Below are 7,981 nucleotides of genomic sequence, written 5' to 3'. Positions count from 1 at the left end.
ACACGACCAATTGGATCAAGATCAGTTTTTGGACCGTTGAATACCTATCAACTACTTGACAACGAAAACCAAAATTTTTAATAAAATATGAATATTGATGAAATGGGAGGATGATTTTAAAAGAACTGAACAATTCGAAAATTCTGAGTTGATGTTGTTTTTCCTTAACGATTTCACTTGAAAGACATACTATAAATAAAAGAATGAAAAAAACTTTTGAGATTAATTAATTTAAAATTAGTGTCTTCATCTTTTGTTATAAAAAATAGACTTCTACACAGCCACAATTATCGTGGCCGGACTTTTCCGGTTACTTTTGTTCTGGTGACCTTTAAATTGAAGGCGAAGAGGGACGGCTACAACGATTTATGCTGTACCTTCAGTGAAGTACTTTATCAATTTACCAATCCCCATTCGTCAGTTTGTTGCCCAGCAGTGCTGGATGGCCTTTTGTATTTCTCCTCCCTGAACTAATATGGCCTTACGGTTCTCCAGTCGCTTAAAAACATAATGACTAAGTAAATAAATAAATAAATAAATAAATAAATAAATAAATAAATAAATAAATAAATAAATAAATAAATAAATAAATAAATAAATAAATAAATAAATAAATAAATAAATAAATAAATAAATAAATAAATAATTAAATAAATAATAAAATAAATAAAAAATAAATACCTATAAAGGAATAAAAGTCTAAGGAATAACAAATGCAGACATTCAGAGGCACTGTTCCTAATTGAATTGCTCCCACTGTACTTATGTTAAGCTTTATTATGAACCACTTAAATTTTTTATTAAAAATTCTCATTTTAAATTAATCAGAATATTTATACTGTGAATAAAAAAAATCCTGTTTGATGATTTCTAGGACAAAATTACACACTATATTCATGTTCAAAAAAAATCCTCATGGTTAATCCATCATTTATGGTATTCATATATCAGTTGATATGCAATTATGAAACGCTGTTGTAGGATTGCTGATGTGCATTCCAAATGAATATTCTATTAAATCTTTAATGTTAGATCAGTTGTACATTTTTTGATCAATGTTTGCAAAATTAATACAGGTTCATCGATTTACTATGCATGTAAATTTTCAATCTCAGTCGTAATTTTACAACTAAAACTGTAGAATATGCCAGAATTATGCCACAATTCCGTCATTCTGTGGACGCTGAGCAAAGAAAAATAGCAAAGTTATGAGAAAAAGTCAATTAACTGAGGGGAAGAGAATACTCAGAGTTCATGTCACAGTTCCGGGGTAACTCTAATAGCGGAATAATATTTATCTAGCAGAGCTTCCGGGCAGCAGAGTTTGGTATGAAATGTAACTCACTGAATAATGAAAATGTTCGAAAATTTTAATTAATTTCCTCGCATGAGTTTGCGGAAAGGACGGGAAGGGCCATTGGATGAGACACTGTTTCAATTTCAATTTATTTGTGTGACCCAACAGAACTGCCAACCCCCATGGAAAGTGCGGCAAAAACAGATGAAGAAAGGCAAAAAAAAAAAGAAAAGGGAATGAAAATGAAGAGATTTTTAGATCTGATAGTTTTCATGCAAAATGAAGAAACATGAATGAAAGAAAATGGTGAATATCTTTCTTTTAGTGAGGATACCTTTCTTCCATAGCTCGAACTGCACAAGGAGAGCAATGTATATAATCTATTTAATTTTAAATAATTTTAAATATATCGATATTTGTCTTCTCGATTCCCTAGGGAGTAATAATGTAAGGGCCTTGACAGACCTAAGGATTAGCCTAGAGGCGGCTTAGAGTAATTATATTCGAAATAATGGTTAAACTTCATTTCCATAATTTTCCACTAAGTCGTCTCTCGGCTTAAGTCGTAAGTGTGTCTAGGACATAATATTCAGAATTATTTAATTTTCTTTTACTGATGTTACTGATGTCACGCTATTTATTATAGTTTGATTTCCACGAGATCTAAAGGGCTACCGGTTGAAGATAGCAACGTAAGGTCTTTGAAGGACCCTTCATTATTTATTTTCAGCTTTAGTCGACCTTAAGTTTATTTTGAACTGGTCATTACGCCAAGGCTAACATGACAGTGGACGATTAATCAATTTCAAGTTTCTTATCATTTTCGTGCTTTCAAAGAATAAACGCGAGTTTGTTTCATTTTCATGACTTATTAAAAAAAAATAAATAAATAATGGGAAGAATGTATAATAGATTGGAAAGGTTTTAGTTGGAAAAAGTAATGTCTTGAGATCTGTACTTAAAGATACTTAAAAATAAGTTTTTTTAATTCAAGTAACATGAAGAGGCATCCATATATTTTTTGCACTTTACTTTTACTTTTTCAAGGATGTATTCTTATTTAGATCAAAACAAACTTACCATGAAGTGATACTTTATAAGATTTGCACTCCATATCTCATTCTATCCACATGATCGATTTCTTTTATTAGAGCAAATTATTATTATCTATATAAATCACGAGTTCGAGCATTCTGCAAACCTGGCACCCTTTGAAACCTTATTTTAAAATACATCTTTCCTTTAGATGTACAATTTTCCTTTCTCCTGGGCACTGGGAGACTCTTAAAGGATATGAAATGGTGTGATTTTTCTTCAAGTCTCATGGAGAAACTTTTCAATTTGCCCTTATAGAAAAGATTCAACGTTTTGTGGTGGAAATGTAAATAAACTTTCACTTGAGGGAACTTCGATGAGGAAGTCAGTGGTGGAGAAAATAATGTGTTCCATTCTCCATGATGCAAATAGCAATTTGATGAGGAAGTTTCTATCTCCAAACATATTCCCACATCCCAATGTTCTATTTTTCTCCACTACCATCTAATGTTTTTTCTCCCATCTAATAAATTTGATGCAATTTTTCTCTTTTCATCCCCATCCTGATATTTTTTAGTTCTTAGAAATCTGGAGAGAGAGGAAAATCACACACATTTCGTCAAACATTCAGCAACTTTGAGCTTTTTTTCTTCTTTAAATAATCTTTGTAGAAGCACTACAATAATGCATTATGTTCAAATAAAATCTCATTCGCTCAACACAATCTACTTTGCTGCACTTTACAATTGACTTTCTGTGTTTACTTCCATAGAGTCATTCTGGGAGAGATGGACAACTCTTCGTTTGTCCACACCCTCAGCACGATATCCATCTCCTTAAATATATTTATGCTCTCCAGCCTTATAATAATAAAAATTCTCAACTTCCAGCTTTTGTGCGATAAAGTAAAAATTAAATTTTCCAGGTATTTCTTTTAGCCATACCAGCCAAAAACATTTTTTTCCTTATTAAAATATGAGTGAAAATGAAGCAGTTTTAGGACAATTTATTGACAAGAAACACTTAATCTATTTTCCACAGAAATAAAAGAGTGTTTGAAGCAAAAGCGAATTTTGATCTTTGCTCAGAATATTCTATTTCTAAAATAAACAAAAATACAGAAAAAATATTATTTATTGAAAAATCTTAATAAAAAAACTCAGAGAAGAAGTTCTTGTGGAAATTGCTCTCTCGTGGAGTTCGAGCGGTTAAAATGTTCATATATTTTAAACTAAATATGGGGCATGTCGCTTAACATTCTGATCCGTGGTATCCTTTTCTTATTGGCCAAAATTATGGAGCTCCGTATCTTCCTAATTTTTCTGAATGTGTCTATAAGGAACGATTTCAAAATTAATTTTTGAGGTGACAGATTTCATCTAGATTTTTCTAATATTGTTTTGTTTTGTATTGTATTTATTATCTGATTTCCATCAACAAATACTCGGGAATCACCCATAGTACCATGCGGCCATCATCGTCTTAGCATTGCCTTTCAACCTCCAAAGCAAAACGATAGTAATCTTCTTCTCAAGTTCTAGGTTTCAAATGTTTTTGGGGTTTACATTTTCACAGTTTTCATTTATTAACAAGTTAGTCCATGAATGATTTGATGGCAAGATTGGAGATTAGCCTTAACAACTATTTGACCATAGATCTTAAATCAAAGAACTTAAAAGAAAAATTAATAAGGAAAGCAGAAAGATTTAATAAGCTTAGAGAGCAAACAATATTTCATAAAGTTCGTAAATGTTCATGAATTCCTCCTGAGGATTTACGAAATGATCGTAAATCGTTTAACCCAATAAAAAGTTCGTAAAAGTTTGTAATTTGTCAGAAATATTGTCCATAACATGGTAATTTAATGTGCATGTTTTTGTTATTTTAAAAACATTTGCTCGTATATTTTTGTTTGTCTGACAAAACTTTACGAACAAATTAAAGTGAAGGTTAGTAAAGAAATTTAAAAATTTACGAACAAATGTTTATATATAAATAAAAAATGCTCGTTTAGTGTTCATTTTACGAACAATGTTTGTGAAAATAATGTTTACGAACTTTCTCAGTGGGTTATACGATTTACAACACGAGCACTTTTGTTTTGTAGGTCCTCAGTAAAATTCACAAACATTTAAGAACAATTTAATTTTTCTGTGTAGAGAGAGGTACATATAAATATACCTAAAAAATATTGAGGGCGGAGATAGATTACTACGTGCAACCGACTCCTAAGTTAGTTTAGTTTCATCAAATTCGAAACATCAATAAATTAATTAAAATTACGTATACGGAGATGCTACCATACGGGACACGGCCTCACATTTCCCCTAGTCAGGGGTCTGTAACAGCCAGGAAGTTTTTGATAATTTGCGGACCAAATTTAATGCCCAGCGTACAATAACTTTTGTTTTGTAAATATGTATTCGACATTTCCGTGAGAGTAAATGAAATATAGATCTAGTCATCTCAAAGAGACCGAGATAACTAGATCTCGGTTTCATTCATTCTCATTGAAATATCACAAACATGTTTATAAAACAAAAGTTATACTGTCTTCAGACATGAGGTTTATCCATAAGGCTTAACTCAGCTAAATAATTTCTTATTAATTCAGATCCTTGACGAAATTGTATCTTAGGATTGGATGTTTAAGGATAAATAATTCATTAGATATGCAAAAATCAGTTAAAATTACTTTTTACTTAGAATTTCGAGATCCTTGAGAATTAGGTTTGGCCTCCTGTCTGGAACCCGTATTATAGTGCGCTGGGCATAAGTTGGCTTGTTATATTGAGATATTTTATTGTTATCTCCCATTAGAAATTTGATTGTGAATATTGAATATAAAAAGGCGATCCGTATCTCCCGGAATGACTATAAGTCCATTTACTTAGAGCTTTCGACGAAATGCAACAGTCGCAGAAAATCTTTTTATCCTCGTATTTATAAAATGAAAATAGTCAAACAGATTGTTGTCCCTGTAAGTAAGTAAATTTTTATCACTTGTTGACTTTGATTGAGCTCAGACTTTTATGCTATATCAAATTCTGTTGTCCAAAATGAAGCCAGACCTCGGACGATGATAAAATAAAATAATTGGTTAAAATAAACAAAAAATGTTTTTAAATTATTAGCATTGAATAATTTCGATTGACCTACAATTGACAGTGCATTTTAATTAATTGAAATTATTTTATCAGCACCCAGAATAAAACTTTTAAAAGAATCTGAATTTTTCTCAAAAGTTTGTACAAGCTCACGTCAGTAGTTTAAAATTTAACCTTGAAAAGCGGAGCAGAAATAATTTAAGGTCATTGCCTTATATGGAAAAGGTAGCCCTGTAAAAGATCTCTGAAATGATTGGATGTTTTAAAAAATGCATATCTCGGTTTTTGTGATATCTAAAAACCAAAGTATCTTAAATACGATACACTAGAAGAATAAATTGAGCTTTGGACTTTTGTGTTGTTTTTTTCATGACCGAACCATAGACTTTTCACAGTAGGGGGAACCGATGCAGAATTAGTCAGGGATAGAATTAGACACTGGGATTGAATTGGATTAAAAGAAATATTAAGCAAATCAATATTTTTTCAGAGTAAACACTGTTCTCCCTAATAATTGAAATATTTAACCCATTAACACGTTTTTACCGCTTAATTTTGATAAGGTACAGACGTTTATCACAAGTCACTATTTAAAAATCATTGTTCCCAACTTGAACATTAACTTGAAGTATAATCCACATAATTTTTGTGGCTATTAATCGGAAAGGTTCTCAGATATATAATCATTATCCTAAGAAGTCATTCATGTGAGAGATAAAACCCCTCAGAGGGTACAATTAACAATTTTAATTAACTTCTCCCTTGGTGGTGATTCATTTTCTGACTCTGGAACGTGATTGAGAAAGTCGCAGAGGGGTATGTTCTCCATCTCCTAACCATCTGTTTTGCTTTTTTTGCAATCCAAAAGACTCGTCTGAAGCTGCTGTGGAGCTTTGAAAGCTCCTAAAGCGACACATGAAATTTACTGAATGAAATATCGCTAATGAGAACAATGTAACTTACAGGGCGGCATATATTAAATCATCCTCCAGGAGAAACTCCATCAACTCAGTAATATTACATCCTTTTCATTGTTGACATTCTCAACATATAATGATAATTATATTCTTAATACTATTGGATACGATGAGTTCAAGTTTTGTGCACAATGCTTCCTCCAGGCAATTACCTCATACGCGTGTTTCAACTTGTACACATCTTACCTTTAAATTTAGCACAAAAAGTCATTCCCAGTTTACTCTCATCCTCCACATCAAAAGCTCTTAAGACTTATCGTTTTCGTTAACGACGGGTGTGCAAGCACATGGAAATATCTCAAATTAGCTCTCGATGCAATTTATCAACACATTTTCGTCTACAATAACAAATCACTAGTTTATTAGAATTGAAATTCAATCCGAAAACATTATAAACATCATGATTTTGAATTCAGGAGGGTAATGACTTTCCCTGACTTTCCTCGATAATTTGTATTTCATCTCAAGATCTTTTTCAACTAACCCTGGGTTGAGTTTTGACCCAAGCAAACTAATTGCAATTAATTGAGAGTAAAAAGCACGCCTGTAAGAGCTTGTAATAAATGATGGAGTCTTTCGCAGGCAAGAAAAAGACAAATATGGAAAGTTCACAAATTTTATTTTGGGAAAAAGGACTACGTGAAAAGAAATTACACGAGGTAAATAATGAACACGCTTTATTTTTTTTCGAAAATAAGTTATTTGACTTTAAAAGTTAGTTATCAAACTTTGGATGATATAAAATTTCACTAGAAAAAATAGGTGTAAAATATGTAAAATTCAGAGTTTGCTTTTACCACCAAATTCTAATTTCGGGTTCACAAATTCTCGTAGATTTTGAATTTCACTTCAAAAAGGATTTGATGTTCGAAAACGCTTCATAATCGTAAATATGTTTTCGCTACCGGGTTTATAGGAAATCGAATCCCATTCTTGGAAAAGAAGAGGGGAATAAGGCAAAAAATAATATCGTATTTTAATTTATATGCATTTACCGTCTACGCCTTCACAAAAAAAAAACACACATTTTGTTTTACTTCTTTTCATCTTTTAGTACAAGATGAACATCAATCCACCGAATTTTGGACTGTTTCCACAAGATTTCTTCGATCCCAATTGTGGTAGGATGAAATAGCCCAAGAATTAAAATAGCTGCCTTGATAGAACAAAGCCTTTGATAGATACTTTAATGAATTTCACCTTGAAATTCTTGTAACAGATTTTGAGACCTTTAAGAGTGCGTCATTTTACTTTTAGTAGTCTCAGCGGCGGAATCAAGAACAATATAAGGAGATTAAAAGAATTTTGGTTCAATAACGCCTTACTTATATAGACTATTGCCTCAATTCTGAGACCAAGATCAAGAAAATTTCAAGATTTTGGTATTCTGAAATCAAAAAATCAAGATCAAAGTGTCAAGTCTGTCAAATGTCTTGAAATCTTGAAATCCAAGACACAAACCGTGTGGATATCAAGATTTGCAATTCTGAAACCAATATTTCAAGATTTCTAGAACCTCTAGGAGGTGCTTGGAATTTCAAGCTACTTACAATTTGAGGAGTTTT

This window comes from Phlebotomus papatasi, chromosome 1 (genome assembly GCF_024763615.1).
Source record: "Phlebotomus papatasi isolate M1 chromosome 1, Ppap_2.1, whole genome shotgun sequence".
Taxonomy (NCBI): Eukaryota; Metazoa; Arthropoda; class Insecta; order Diptera; family Psychodidae; genus Phlebotomus; species Phlebotomus papatasi.
The sequence above is the reverse complement of the archived record's forward strand: the minus strand, read 5'-3'. Positions refer to the sequence as shown.